Below are 16,556 nucleotides of genomic sequence, written 5' to 3'. Positions count from 1 at the left end.
GTAGAAATATAGTAGAGACAGGATGCCTGCCTGAGTGGCTCGGTTGGTTGAGCATCCATTCTTGATTTTGGCTCAGGTCATGATCTCAGGGTCTTGGGATCCAGCCCTGTGTCAGTCTCCACACTGAGTGTGGAGCCCGCTTAAGATTCTCTCTCTCTCTCTCTCTCTCTCTCTCTCTCTTTGGGGCGCCTGGGTGGTTCAGTTAAGTGTCTAACTCTGGATTTTGGCTCAGGTCACAATCTCATGGTTTATAAGTTTGAGCCCCGCATCGGGCTGTGCTCTGACAGTATGGAGTCTGCTTGGGATGCTCTCTCCCCCTCTCTCTGCCCTTCCCTCCCTCCCTCTCTCTCAAAATAAATAAATAAGCTTAAAAATAAATATAGTACGGGCACCTGGCTGGCCTAGTCAGAAGAGCATGTGACTCTTTATCTCCAGGTCATGAATTCAAGCGCCACATAGAGTGTAGAGATTACTTAAATAAGTAAAATTAAAAAAAAAAAAAAAAGAAGAAATATAGCAATCAAATAAATGTGTATTAAAATAATATGGCTCTTTTTTGTCTATTAAACTAATGAAGGTGTTTTTCCTGGTACATTAAAACAAAGTATATCTGTATATAGATATATATGTATATAACAGCTTTATTGAGACATAATTAAAAAAATTTTTTTAAATTTTTTTTTACATTTATTTATTTTTGAGAGACAGAGAGACAGAGCACAAGTGGGGGAGGGGCAGAGAGAGAGAAGGAGACACAGAATCCAAAGCAGGCTCCAGGCTCTGAGCTGTCAGCACAGAGCCCAATGTGGGGCTGGAACTCACAAATCATGAGATCATGACTTGCGCTGAAGTCGGACGCCTAACCGACTGAGCTGTCCAGGTGCCCCTAAAAATTTTTTTAATGTTTATTTATTTTTGAGACAGAGCATGAGCGAGGGAGAAGCAGAGAGAGAGGGAGACACAGAATCTGAAGCAGGTTCCAGGCTCTGAGCTGTCAGCACAGAGCCAGACGCAGGGCTCGAACTCATCAACTGCAAGATCATGACCTGAGCTGAAGTCAGACACTTAACCAACTGAGCCACCCAGGCACCCTATTTTTTGTTTTTTAAATGTTTATTTATTTCTGAGAGAGAGAGAATATGCACAAGTGGGAGAGGTGCAGAGAGAGGGGGGCAGAGGATTTGAAGTAGGCTCCTCACTGACAGCAGAGAGCCCAACATGGGGTTCAAATTCACGAACTGTGAGATCATGACCTGAGCCGAAGTTGGACACTCAGCCAACTGAGCCACCCAGGCACCCCACAATTCACCCATTTAAAGTGTGTAATTCAGGGGCACCTGGGTGGCTCAGTTGATTAAGTGTCCAACTCTTGCTTTTGACTCAGGTCGTGATCTCATGGGTTCATGAGGTTGAGCCCCGCATTGGGCTCTATGCTAACAGCCTGGAGCCTGCTTGTCATTCTCTCTCTCTGCCCCTCTCCTGCTCATGCTCTCTTGCTTTCAAAATAAATAAATAAACTTTAAAGTGTATAATTCAGTGGATTTTAGTATATTCATAGTGTTGTACAACCAGCACCACAGCGATATTTTAAAACATCTTCATCACTCCAAAAAGAAAACCATACCCATTAGTAGTCACTCAACATATCCTGCCCACTGTTCCAGCTGCAGGCAACTACTGATCTACTTTATGTCTTTATAAATTTGCCTATTCTGGACGTGTCGTATAAGTGGAATTATACAATATATAGTCTTTTGTGACTAGCCTCCATCACTTATCATGTTTTCAAGATTCACCCATATTGTAGCATGCACCAGAATTCCATTTCTTATTGTTGCTGAATAATATTCCATTGTATGGATATACTACATTTTATTTATCCATTTATCAGCTGATGGACATTTGGGTTGTTTTCACTTTTTGGCTACTATGAATAATGTTGCTGTGAACATCCATGTACACATATTTGTGTAGACACATATTTTGATTTCTCTTGAGCATATACCTAGGAGTGGAATTGCTGGGTCGTATGGTAAGTCTATGTTTAACCTTTGAGTACCTGCCAGATTGCTTTCCGAAGTGGCTGTGCCATTTTACATTCCCATCAGCAATGTATGAAAGCTCAAATTTCTCTATATTCTCCTCAACACTTGTTAATTTTGTCTTTTTAATTATAGCCATCCTGGAGTGTGCTCAGTGGTATCTTACTGTACTTTTGATTTGCATTTCCCTGGGTGACTGATGATGCATCTATCTTGTCATTCTTGCTAGCCATAGGTACATCTTCTTTGGAGAAATATCTATTCATACCTTTTGCCCATTGTTAATTGAGTTGTTTTTCTATTATTGAGTTTTAAGAGTTCTTTATATAGTCTGGACACAAGTCTTTTTCAAGATATATGATTTACAAATATTTTCTCCCATTCTGGGGGTTGTCTTTTCACTTTTTTTTTTCTCAATATTTTTCTTTATTTTTGGGAGAGCACAAGCGTGGGGGACGGCAGACAGAGGGGGACAGAGGATCAGAAGCAGGCTCTGCGCCGACAGGCTGACAGCAGACAGCCAGACACAGGGCTCAAACTCATGAACTGCAAGATCCTGATCTGAGCTGAAGTCATGCTCAACAGGCTGAGCCACCCAGGTGCCCCTCGCTTTTTTGAGGGTGTCTTTTGAAGCACAGGTTGTATACCTTGATGAAATCCAAATGATCATTTTTTGTTTACTGTTGCTTGTGTTTTTGGTGTGCTTGGTAAACTTTGTATTGAAGTATAACATACAGAAAAGTACACATATCATACATGTACAATTTGACAATCTTCTCAAACTGCACACACTCTGTAACCAGCGCTGACAGCGAGAAGTAGAACATTACCAACGCCCCAGAAGTCTTCCTCATGACCCTTCTCTTCCAAGGGTAACCACTGTATTGATTGTTAACCCCATGACTGGTTTTGCCTGTTTTTAAAATACATAAATGGGATCATACGGAAGAAGCAGAGATGTTCAACAGTCTTAATGCTGGGAAAGATGTGAAGAGACTAGAATATCATACACTTTGAGTGAGCTAATCTCTCAGAAAAGCAACTTGTGTTAATGTGCACATCATTTGACCCATTAGTTCCATTTCTGGGAACCACAGCATCACTTGTAATACAGAAAATTGGGAAACTTCAGACAGTGATGGGTAGGAGAATGGCTTGGTTAACTCAGACATCCTAATAGTGGAATGCGACACAGCCATCAGAATTATGTTTACCAAGAGGTTGAAAGAATGTGAAAAAAAAAAAAAACCACTTATGATAAATGTTAACTGAAAAAGTAGGATAAAAACTAGTGGCTATAATTATGTAAAAAGGCCTATGCCTTGGAAAAACACATGGGAAGAATGTACAATGGTCGTAATAAGATGATTGGATTCTTTATTAAAAAAAATATTTTTTAATGTTTATTTATTTTGAGAGAGAGAGAGCACAAGCAGTAGAGGGGGAGAGAGAGAATCCCAAGCAGGTTCTGTGTTGTCAGCCACCCAGGCTCCCCACATGAACCGGGAGATCATGACCTAAGCCAAAATCAAGAGTTAGACACTTAACTGACTGAGATACCCAGGCACCCCAAGATGATTGGATTCTAACTGAATTTTTCTTCTCTTTGCTATTTTCAAATTTCCTTGAATGTACTCATGCTACCTTTCTAACAACACTAACCACAAAAGAGACAGACTCCTGGTGGGAAGTAACAAAGACCTGATTAGAGCTGAATTAGGGCACCTGTGGTAGGACTGGGTCAAGAAGGAGGAGAATAGATACAGTGTGGCTGCTCACTAAATATGGGGAGTGATGAGTGGGAAGGATGGAAGGCAACTGTTGAGGTTTGGAGGAACTGAGAGGACACAGATGTCAGGAAGTAAAACAGGGATCCTTGGAGTGAACACACCGCAGTGGTTCAGAGCATGGGCTTTTGCTATAGTTGCCGCTGTTTTGGATCCTTGCCCATCCACTTATAGGTAACCAAACTGAACAAGTTATTTAACCTCTTGGAGCCTGTTTCCTCATGTCTAAAATGGGCATCATAACAGCACCTCTTAGAGGATTGTTAGGGGGATGAATTGACAAGAGAGTCTAGAAAATGCCTGGTACACAGTAAGCTTTCAATAAAGATGAGCCATTTGATATGCCCAGAAGTCTGGGAGATTGGGGGTGGGGAGGGTGGGTAGTGGCTAGGACTTCTCTGTCCCCATCACCCGTCAGATCAGACATAGTCCCTCCACTTTCCCTCTCCCAGCTAGCTCATTGCCAGGAGGTTGCCCTAGAGGATGCTTCGAGGCCCACAGAAGTGGGAATGGATGGTACCCTGAAATGGGACATGTGGGAGGACTGGAGTAGAGGATAGTAGAGTTGGGAACTAGGAAATTGTGAATTACATTGGATAGTCTAGCAACAAAGCAGCAGGGTTCTGGAGCACCCCACTATCCCATGTCAGGGCATTAGGATGCTTTCTGGATGGTGTAAGGAAGGAGCACTGGGCAGACTGTCCCCTCTTTCCTCAACAGGTGCTGGCTAATTGGGTCCATTCTGCTTCATCACTCTGCCTCCTCCCCCACCTAGGCCTAAACTTGCTGACAGCATAAAAAACAAGGACAGCCAGTGGGACATCTACAGGAAGATAAAGGGAGCTCTGGCCTCCAGAGGCCTCCCCTGCCACCGCCCTTCCCTGCCCTGCACACACAGGACGTAGGACTATGAGGAGCTACCCAGATGTCTGGCTGAAGGCTCAGACCACATTCCCTCCTATCTTTCTCCCAGGTCTTGAAATCTGAGGCTGGCTACATAACTGGGCCTGGCATTTGCCTTCATCTCCAGTCTGGTGCTCTTCCTATCTGATCTCAGCTTGTCTGGCTGCTCTGTGAGTTCTGCAGGGCTGTTTGTTCTATCAGTCCAGTTCCCAGCACCACCTGCCTGCCTGCTTCCTGGTGGCCATGACCATACTCCTTTTGCTTGTTGCCCTTCCCTTACCCAGTGTCCACCTCTCCTATCCAAAAACTGGTCCCTGAGGCCAGAAGCCACCTCTGGTCTCCTCAGAGAGATCCCATCCTAACCCGTGACTCTGCCATACCTTGTGCAATTTGCTCCTCACTTTGACTATCTGGGCCTCATTCCTCCAAGAATCACCCACTTTCATTACCCAGAGCTCCCCAAACCCAGCTCCTGCCCATACCCTGGTTCTTCTTATTTGCCCGTGACCCTTTTCCATTTTCCTTCATCCCTGACTCCCCATTTCCTCCCTTCCCCTCCTAACTCCCTCACCTCCACCTATCTTCTACCCCATTCTCCTCTCCTGATTCTCTGAACCTCTCTGCATTATGACCTGGCCTTGAGTTCTTTTCCCCTTGTCCTCCTGCCTTATCTCCCCAGGGGCTAGAACATCTGCAGCTTCATAAGCAATAGGCAGCTGCATGAGGTCATTTCCTACGGTGGCTACTCCTTCAGAAACAACATGTAAAACCTTCCCTCCTCCCCAAGTCCATCCTCCAGACTCAACTCTCCCTCTCCCTCCACCCCTGGGAGTTTCCCTTGGTGTCCCAGACTCAGATCCCATCCCCATTCCAGAATCCCAGCCTCCTGGAGAGCCTCATCACACTCAGATTCCAGGCATCACAGTCACAGATGTAAGACCCCAGCCCATCCAATCTCATTTCTCTGTCCCTTTTCCCTAGGGATCATTTTTGGTCAGGGAAATGCTTTCCCTCAAACTTCTCCTTATTCTTGGTATCCTGATCTTACTCCTTTTACCTCCTAGGACATGGATATAAACACTTTCTATGGATGGGATCTCATCAGAAAAGTCCAATCCAACCTACTAGGCAAAGTGGAGGCAGCCTGCAGTGGAACTAGGAGGGTTGAGGAGTTCTAGTGGTGTGCTATCATCCTGTCGCCCCGAGACTTCAGGTCCTTGCTGGGGGATCAACATTAGATTGCCCTCCATGGTCATCTTCATTAAGTGTTTTTTTTGTTTTATTTTGTTTTGTTTTGTTTTGTTTGTTTTTCAACCCCACCAAGCAATTCTATGACACCAGCTGGGTGTCCTACAGTTCAACTCAATTCCGATGCCATCTCGCTGAAGATAGTATCAGATCCCACAGATTAAGGGTTTGGTCCCACAAGACTGCCCCCCCACTTCAGACACCAGGCAAAAGTCTAGGTTGTTAACCTGTGCTTCTGATGGACTGGCTATACTTAATGTATTTTATTTTATCTTAAAATAAGCTCTTTACCCAGCATGGGACTTGAACTCATAACCCTGAGATCAAGAGTTGTATGCTCTGTGGACTGAGCCAGCCAGCCCCTCCCCTCCTTTTTTTTTTTTTTTTAATACCTAGAAGACTAAATATAAATTGGATATTCCCATGATCCTCTCTCCAGTTTGACTAATTTGCTAGAGTGGCACACAGGAAACCAGTTTACTTACTAGATTACCAGTTTATTGCAAAGGATATTAAAAGATATGAATGAACAGCCAGATAAAGAGATACATAGGGCAAAGTCCAGAATAGTCTGGAACACAAGAACTCTGTCCCTGTGGAGTTTGGAGTACATCACCTTCCTGGCACAAAGATGCATTCCAGTTCACCAAACTAAAAGTAATGGAGGCTTCATTACTGAGGTGTGATTGATTAAATCATTGGCCATTGGTGACTGATTCAACCTCCAGTTCCTCATCCTCCCCTAGTGGTGGTAGGGGGGGGGGAGGTGGGGGGGGGGGGACCGAAAGTGCCAACCTCCAGTCACTTGGCTGGTTCCCCTGGCAACCAGCCCTCAGCCTTAGGTACTTTCCAGAAGTCACCGCATTAACATAAACTCAGGTGTAGTTGAAAGAGGTTTGTTATGAATCTCAAGACACATTTACTGCTCTTTATCACTTAGGAAATTCCAAGAGTTTTAGGAGCTCTGTGCCAGAAATGGGGACAAAGACCAACTATGTATTTCTTTTTATATATTAGATTATCAGAGCATCAGAAGCTGGTGCTGGAATCCTTGTTTGAGCTGATTGAAAATGAGAGGGATGGGTTTGGGGAGTGGCTGTGAGTGGGTGAGCGACCCAAAGCAGACTCAGGAAAAAGAAGGCCCACGCTGGTGACAGTCAGGACACCCTAGCTGGAAGAACAAATGCTTGGGAGGGAGGCATAGCTATTAGGTTTGAATCTTGCTTTAACCACAATGGAGCTCCACCATGGGCTTTAACTGAGGGCCAGTACAGCTATGTGCACTGAGCAGAGAGCCATTCCATTTTATTTTAAATTAATTAATTAAAAATGTTTTCATTTATTTTTGAAAGAACCCGTAAGTGGGGGAGGGGCAGAGAGACAGGGGGACAGAGGATCCAAAGTGGGTGCTGCCCTCACAGCAGTGAGCCCAATGAGGGCTCACACTCACGAACTCATGAACTGTGAGATCATGACCTGAACTGAAGTTGGATGCTCAACCAACTGAGCCACCCAGGCACCCCATGAGCCATTCCATTTTAAATAACTGGCCGGGCGAGAAGGAAGATGGCATCATACTAAGTGTGAGTTCATCGATTCAAGCATTTTCCACACAATATGGACCCTAAAAGCAAGCCAAATTCCAAATCTGGTGCTTAAGCTTTGAAACAGCAATTGGTTCCAAACTAGCTGAGGGGGACTTATTGAGAGGTTGGCTTTACTTTATGGATGATTTAAGGAATGTTCATGTTTTAACTATATTCAATTTTTGACCAATACATTGACTTTAGAACCTAACCCCTTTGTATGATACAATTCTGCCGTACTTTGTGAACTTTTCTCAGTCACTTAACCTCCAAGCCTCAGTTTCCTTCTGTGTAAAACAGAGTTAGAGAAACTGACCTTAGAGATCCCTGAGTTTCCTAACTATGAGTACCTTCCAAGTGCTATGTATAGAATTTACAATTTACAGTAGTTTTTGCCATATTCATTCTCTCTTTTAATCCTCAAAACTATCCTATAAGGCAGATACCATTACTTTTCCTATTTTGTGACTGAGGAAGTTTAGGCTCAGAGAGGTTATAAAAGTTATTTAGGGTTACACACACAGGCAATAGGTGGTGAAGGCAGGATTAAATCCCTGTGAGTCTCCACAAGGAGACTCCAGGGAATCTCCAGGTACACTTCAAACAGTTCAGAGTGCATGAAAGGGTAGAGGAATGCCACAAATCTGAGTGGGCAGGCAGGCTCTCTTGAAGGTCAGGTCTAATTAAAATGGAGGGATGTAATTTTACATGTACCTGTTTTGGTTTACATATCTCAATGCTCTTAGTCTTTTGTTCATACACCTTAGGGACTTCTTCCCCAAGTCCAAAGTTAAAATTCTGCTAGGGCATTCCACTCATGGCTGGGGGATCCTATCCTGGAGCTGAATTACCCACATCCCTGGGGGAAGAGGAAGGGCACTGGCCTAAAGCCTGCAGACCTGTCTCCTTTATAGTCCTGGCTCTTGCTTATTATCCAGGGATCCAGCTTGTCAGTTTGCAGCTTAGTTTTCTCATCTGTAATGTGGGCACCATAACCCCTGTCCTGTGGGCTTTAGATGTGAGGGACATGAGATGAAGTGACTGATAGGGAGGTCCTTTGACATGTGAAATGCTCTCCCATTGTGTGTGTGTGTGTGTGTGTGTGTGTGTGTGTGTGTGTGTGTTTGCGCACTGGGAAGGGTGGAAGTTATCCAAGGAGTCCCCAGGATTGTGGCCTCAGCTTGGCCTGGCAGAGCAGTGCCTTCCTGGGCAGAGGTCAAAGCCAGGTCCTTTTCCCACGGTCAACACCAAGGCCTGGGTCCTCTTTGTTGTTCCTGGCTCCTCTCCTAGCAACCAAAGTTTCAAAGAAGGTTCTGCAGAGCAGTGGGGACCTTGTCTCTTAGCTTCCTAAGAAGAGGGACCAGTTGGACTAAGAGTTCAGATCCTGGGCAGCAGCATTAGACCACCTTGGGTAAGTGCAGGGAGCAGCTCTGCCAGCAAGTCAAGTTCATGGCCTAAGGCTTGACCTCAGCCTTAGCCTGGTGAGGAGTCTCCTGCAATTATCTCCCTTTCTTACTGTCATGACTCTGACACAAAAAGGATAGCCTCCACCCAAATTATACACCTCATCCTTAGAGAGACCTGATCTCATCCTTTGGATGTATATTAACTTTCTAGAGTTGCTGTAACAAATTAACTGTAAACTTTGTTGCTTAAAACAACAGGAATTTATTCTCTCACAGTTCTAGAGGCCAGAAGTTCAAAATCAAGGTGTCCACAGGGTTGGTTTGTTCTGGAGGCTCTAAGGGAGAATCTGTCCTATGCCTCTTTCCTAGTTTCTGGTGGCTGGGAACAATCCTTGGTGTCCTTTGGCTTGTAGACCTATTACTCTGATCTCCGCATTTGTCTTCACATAGGCTTCTCCTTCTCTATCTCTGTGGTTTCTCCTTTTCTGTCTTAGGAGCCTACTTCCTCTTGGATTTAGGGCCTATCCTGGCCTAGGATGATCTCCTTTTGAGATCCTTACCTTAATTACATCTGCAAGGACACTTATTCCAAATAAGATCACATTCTGAGGTTCTCAATAGATGTATCTTTTGGGGACCAGGGTTCGACACAATGCAAGTGCCTCCAATTTAATTTCTCTGAAAGGAGAAATCTGTCTCTACTTTAAGAAGCTCCTTTATGATAGTAAAGACCTTTAATTCCCAGCCTGGTCCCCACAGAGCCTTTAAATTGAAACAGGTGTACAAATGCTGGTGGGCAGGGAAGGGTCAGCATCAGCGGAATCCAGACCGCTGTTCTTTATAGAACAGAATGAATGCATTGTGTCCAGTTCATGTCAGGATTTGGAGCGGGGAGGGCAGAGGAGTTTCTGCCTCAAAGGCTAGTGAGGCAAGCAGGGTGCCTGGTTCCAGTTTTGCCCACTCCCGTTTGTCTTCTGCTAGCTCCCAGATGTTAATGAACTAATATCATTGTTAAACACTTTTTTGAAAATGAACCCCCATATGATCATAAAGTGGGACTGAGAGGTGTTTCACTATGCTAGGGAAGCCATCAGGGTGAAGCCCCCAGAAGGGTCCTTTTTTGAATCCTAAGCTAGCTCTCTAAGCTCTGTATTTTCTTTTCTTGCAAGGGCCTAACAATTCAGATTCATTCTCTCTCTCTCTCTCTCTCTCTCTCTCTCTCTCTCTCTCTCTCTCTCTCTCCTCTCTCTCTCTCTCTCTCTCTCTCTCTCCTCTCTTTCTCTCTCTCTCTCTCTCTCTCTCTCTCAGGATTCTCTTCCTGAACCAAGAGCCATGCAAGGCTTGTTCATCCTTCATGCCCACTTTCTTCCCTCCTACAGGCTGGAAGAGCCTCAGCCTGCCGACTGTATACCCATTCTCCAGGCTTCTCACGCCTCTAGAGCGGACGCTGAGTGGGGCACCACACTCATTGCTTCCCCTGTTAACATCTCTCTAAAGACAATTGCATGGCATCTTCCTTCTAAATGTTGTATGGTTGATCCTGTGGGGGAAGAGACCCAATGCTACCAAGTTACCAGTCTGGGGAAGGTTTGAAACTTTCAGAAACCTGGAGAACTTCTCTAGCCCTGGTCCACAGAATGAAAGGGCAGCCAGCAGTCTGGCTCTGTCTCCTCTCCTCTTAGGTCTGCTTGAAGATATCGACCAGGGCGACCACTCAGTTTTCTCCTTATCTCTGAGATGGCTGAAACTGAGCATCTCCCAATTGTTATCCTCACCTCTGTTTCCTCAGTCTCATGCAGGAACAGCCCCCTTAGGGAAAGATTTTTAAAAGAGCCACTAAGCACAAGGGATCTCATTCTGAGGAGGTCCTAGTAGGGTCAACTCCTAATTCCCCCTTTCCTAGAATTAGTCACGTGGATTTGGAATCAGAGAAACTTGGAATACCGTTAGGGGACCCACAGTTTCTCTGTAGCATCCCAGAAATAGTGGACAAGGAGGCACAGACATTGTGGCAGATGTGGAATGGGCTACCCACCCCCCCCCCCCCGGCTCCAGGTCCTACTGTTGTACCACCACCCCATTTGTGAATACCCAGCTGGAGGATATTGGGACATCAACAGAGTTTATTATACAGAGGATTTACTGCATTCAATTTTGAAGAATTTCAGGGCGCTGGTGGAATCAGTGGGTTTGACCATCAGTATACACAAGCTTAAAATCCATGACTTTGAGAGACTGAGGAATGATGTGAGATAGGTGAGGAACGGAAAGGGGTGGCCAGGGCTTGACAGGGTGGTGATGGAGAATAGAAGCTGGGGGACAGAGCTGGGAAGGACAGAGCAGACTTAGGACTGAGAGTTGCTCTCCCTTTGCTATCTTGATGGCTCCTTGGCTGTCCCCACCCACATGACCCCTTGAGCTCTGCTTCCAAAATACTGTTCACAGGAGAAGAAATGGATTGACCACAGATTCTCTTCCTGGCTTTCGCTCATGCCGAGCACAGGAACCCTGTTTGAGTTAAGGGTCTGACTGCTGATAATTAAGCGGATGATGGACAAGACTAACAGGAACAACAAATATGGAATCAAGAGCCTACTCCTACCTTCAGTTAAACTTGTCATTAAAACAAAACATACAACCCCTCAAGGTCTCAGAAATATCTAGGGTCACCTGAGAAGGTGCTGCATTCTGCAAGGAAAAACTTATTGGAGAAGCCACAAAATTCTAGGAAATCCAACCCATGTTTGCCACGCTGTCTGAGTGTCCTCTAGTTTGATCCCTTTTGGCCATACACTTCCAAACTTTCTACTTTGGAGCCATTCCATCTCCTCTCCTGAAGCAGCCCTTCCCTTATACCCTGTAAAGGCTACCTTATGTCCTTCCCTTTCCCAACATTTACATGGGAGACCTACTTGCTGGGGAACTCTCTAGGGCCTGATCAGTATAATAGATGGGGAAAGTGGGTCACTGATGTATCCGTTCTCCCTCTGCTAAGCTCCTCATTATTTTTTTTTAAACTTTTATTGTTGAATTTTTTTTTAAGTTTTATTTATTTTTGAGACAGAGAGAAACAGAGCATGAATGGGGGAGGGTCAGAGAGAGGGAGACACAGAATCTGAAACAGGCTCCAGGCTCTGAGCTCTCAGCACAGAGCCCGATGCGGGGCTCGAACTCATGGACCGCGAGATCGTGACCTGAGCCGAAGTCGGCCGCTCAACCGACTGAGCCACCCAGGCGCCCCTCCTCATAAATTTTGTATCCCACACTAACCCTCCACTATCCCTAAAGGGGTCATGAGAACAGTGAGCCAATCTAGGTAGTGATGAGTGGTCACTTGATTTGGACAATGGTCCCCTTTGGACAATGATTTCAGTTACATCCAGGTCAGTGTCCTGGGCCAAGGCCGGCACACTGACCTGGCTCTGGATCCTGTCTGCCCCTCTAACTCCTCTCAGCCTTTCATTCCTTTCCCCCACTGTAGCCTTCCAATCCCAGCATCAAGGCTCTGTCCACCTCTGCTGGGGAAACCCTGTCCTTTCATTTCAAGGCTCCAGGCTGCTCCCGGAGCCGGCATAGGGCTGTTTCTGGAGGCAATGTCCACTTCTCCCCATTTTTCCTCACTACAAACCAAAGATAATAGAGACTTTGGGATCACTTCATGTCACTTTGGAATCAGGTTGCTGAAGCCTGAAGACCTGAGACTTATGAAAGCCCTGGGCAGTCTGCTCCTCCAGAACCTTCAGCTGAGTTGGGGGGTGGGGAGCAGGATGAGGTGGGCCATCCTCATTGGAGAAGGTCACCCTCTCATTCCCCTTTCCTGGCTCATTCCAGCTCCTCCCTTTTTCCTTTATTTACCGGATAATGGAAAACTCAGAGATCAGACCTAGATCAGCTGTCTTGCTGGCCCTACACTTTGGTTATAATTCTGGCAAGAGGCTCCAAGAGACGCCCCTAACTGCCCCTTCCTCAATTCTCACACCATTCACCCTGAGAGCTTCCTCTGCTCCCCAGAGTAAGTGCGTTTCCCTGCCTCTCCCAGGCCTCTCTCCCCATTCACATCTGTCTGTCTCCTGGTCCAATCCCATCCTCCAGTCCCACCCTCTTGCTCATCTCTCTGACTGTCTCTCCTTATCTTTGTTCTTGCTCCAAAGCAGAGACTTCAGAGCCAGACCCAGGCCTTCCCTCTGGCAATTAGAGGAAAAGCTGTTCCAAGACCTACAACTTGTGAGTGACTCTGGCCACTCAGCCATGATCTCACGGCCTGATTCAGCCACCTTCCCCACCTGAATTTTTGTTACTGACAGAAATGGGGACCCATGGGGGTAACAGTGTAAGTAAGCACAGTATGCAATTCACACCATCTATTAGCTATGAAATTGTGATTCTTGAAAAAGTTTTTATTTGGGGAGATTCACCTCCATTTCACGTTTTGTGCATAAAGTAAAACTATTGATTTTGAATAAGGCCTGACATCTTATTCCTATATTTCAAATTCATATAAAATATAACCTTACTGTGCTTTCCCAGGAAACTCTGCTGTGTCTTCAACTTCCTCCCCAGTTGGACTAAATTATCCAGGTCAGGCTGGCAGTGTTCCAGTCCTAGAGAGGAAGCATTCTGGCAACCCAGGACCTCTTCTGAATGATACTATCCTATTACAAGTCCAAGGTAGTCCTTTCTCCTTCCATGATTTTGCTCCCTGAATTCTACCCTGATCTTCTCGTCCTTCTCCTTTTTAATTTACCACCTCCAGAGGCTTCCTTAGTCCTTAGTCAATAAATGGGCAAGCGTGTGCATGTTTGAAGGTAATGAGGAGGAGATGGCGATGATAAGAGTAACCACCAGGGGGAGCCTGTGCCTAAGAAGACACTTGACTAGAGGCATAAGGGGGCCACTCAGGACTTTTCTTCCCTTTTTTCCAGAGCAGTAAAGCTGCCAGGCATTCCAGCTTGAGGGGCGGGGTGGGGGGGGGGGTGGGGGGGCTCCCTATGGACCTGGGGGTCCAGAGCTGCCCCCTTCTCATTCTCTGACTCCCTCTCTTTTCCTGACCACGCAGAGAATTGTGAACCAGATTCTGGTACATCTGCACATTTCCTAAGGACAAGTTCCCTGATGGCCATGTTCAATGTGGGAATTAATCCTCAGGGGGTTTTTTTTGTTTTTTTTTTTTTTACCTCACCCTACAACCCCCACTAGTCCCTGCCACCCATCCCTCCCTGAAAACCTCACTGACCCAGGCTTTCCCACTACCTTCCTTTCTTGGTTTAGGGATCAGGGGGCCCTGGGTAGTACAGTGACGTCCATTCCTTCCACCTTCACCCCAACTCCCAAGATAGGCCTGGTTCAGTGACTCCCCCCACCCCCACCCCACACGGCCCTATTGCCCCAGGTAGTCTTATTCTTCCTTCAGATCCAGCTGACCTATTTCGAAATCATCAATTTCAGGTCTGGGTCAACCAAACAGTGAGTCTGGCCTATGGGAAGAAGGGAAGAAAGTCAGAGAATCCCTAAAGCCTATAAACTAATCCCTTCTCACCCTAGGCCATAGGGACCAGTCAGTTCCTGCATCTATGATCAAAGTTACTAAGCCCCTGGTACTGTGATGCATGCTGAGGATACAAAAATACAAATAACCATGGTCTTGGCCTTCTAGGAACTTATACACTAACCAGGGAGACAAACAAATAACTAGGAAATCACAAGATAGTTTGATAAATGCTGTTTTAGAAGTATGTACCAAGAACTGTGGGGGAACAGGAGAAGGTGCAACTAAATCTATCAGGGGTAAGTAGAGAAGTCTTAGGAGATGGGGTGACATTCGAAGCATATGTTAAAGGGTTGAGGCGAGGCAGAGAAGAGAGTGAAAAACTTGGTAAGCACGAGACAGAGTGAAGGGGAATTTGGTGAGTTCAAGGAACTACAAATAGTTCAAAGCATAATATATTCTTCAGAGAGTGGGAGGAGGAAATGACTGGAGAGAAGGCTGGAAGGAGAGGCAGGGCCAGTTGTGAAGAAAGAGATGTGTTTGGCCTTTACATCGAATATTGAGCTTGATTAGATTTGCTTGTTATAGTACTCTGGACAAGCAAGGTTAGATTTGAGGAGACAGGGACACCACCTTGAAACCCACTGTTGTTTTTTTTTTTTAATTTTAAGTTTATTTCTTTATTTTGAGAGAGAGAGAGAGAGGCGGAGAGAGAGGGAAAGGTAGAATCCCAAGCAAGCTCCATGCTGTCAGTGCAGAGCCCAACAACTCAGGGCTTGAACTCACCAATAGTAAGATTGTGACCTAAGCTGAAACTAAGAGTTGGACGCTTAACCAAGTGAGCCAACAAGTGCCCCTGGAACCCACTGTTAACAGTCTCAGTGACAGGTAGCCAGGACCAGGCCTAGGGCTAGACTAGTATATGGGAGGAAAGCTGGAGTGGTTTGGACACTGGCTCACCCTAGACATGAGATCCAATTTCCTACAGGTCACATGGAGAAGGAGGGGTGGGGCTCTGGTCTCTGGCTTTTGTGGGCTGGAGAAGATGACGGTTGCTCTAGTCCTGTGGTCCGTCATTGGTGGCATAGAACCTGTAGTCTGTGTTCAAACAGTGGATCCCCTGGTGAGGGGGGGCGAGGTATGGGGCTGGGGCTGGGAATATGGGTAGGCAGTAGGGAGATGAACAAGGGATTGGTCCCCATACGTAAACAGATAGAGGAGCCTGAGGCTTTGCTTTCTTTCCTTTGCCCAGACTGCATTCTGGTCTTGCCTACCTTTACCTTCACCTTCAATCTTTCTAGGGGCTACTGCCAAGTGAATGTCAGAGATCTCCAAAGGTGAGGCATCCCTGTGGAAATGCTCCTACCCTTGGTTTAGGGTCCTCTCCCTCACCTACCCAGCGACTTCAGGCCCTCCTGCCTCCTCCTGTCTAGGGGCTATGGACCTGGGACCTTGTCCACTGCTCAAAACCTTTAGCCCTAGAACTACCCTCTTTACCTAGATGCCCAAGATCAAAGACTTCACTCTTAGATCTCCCATTTCCCCAGGTCCCAACATCCTGTTCAGGGATCTTCTCTATCTCTGGCCCTAGAACACTCCCTACCCACCAAAGACCTCAGACTTGGGATCTCCATGTACCTATTCAGAGTCCTCTTACTCAGGAAGACCACACTGGGTTGTCTCTCTGATGACCTTCTCACACACTCCACCAGAACCCACACGATGATATCTACATCCCTAAGCTATTCTCCAAAGTCCTGACACATGGTTTGGGATCACTTGCCCCTCCTACACTGGAGGTAGGGCATAAACAAAGACAACAGCAAATAAGTGCCCAGTCTGTAAGAGCAGGTGAAATTTTCCATCTAAGCCTACTTTTCCCCTAGGAGTTTCCAGGCTGGGTAGTTCCCTACCTGAAGGCTCTTCTTGTGGGCGGCCCTGAGGAACTTCCTTGAGTCATACAACTCCAATGAAAAACCTGGTCCCCTTTTTCTGTCCATACCCCCAGGGGCCTACTAAGTATAATTCCTTCTCCTCTGAGCATGGATACCCAAGCCAAATCTTAAGCTGAGAAGAAACAACCATGAGTCAGCAGGATT

The sequence above is a fragment of the Panthera pardus genome, unplaced genomic scaffold (assembly GCF_024362965.1).
Source record: "Panthera pardus isolate Hobbes unplaced genomic scaffold, ASM2436296v1 HiC_scaffold_22, whole genome shotgun sequence".
Lineage (NCBI taxonomy): Eukaryota > Metazoa > Chordata > Mammalia > Carnivora > Felidae > Panthera > Panthera pardus.
Note: the sequence above shows the minus strand (reverse complement) of the source record.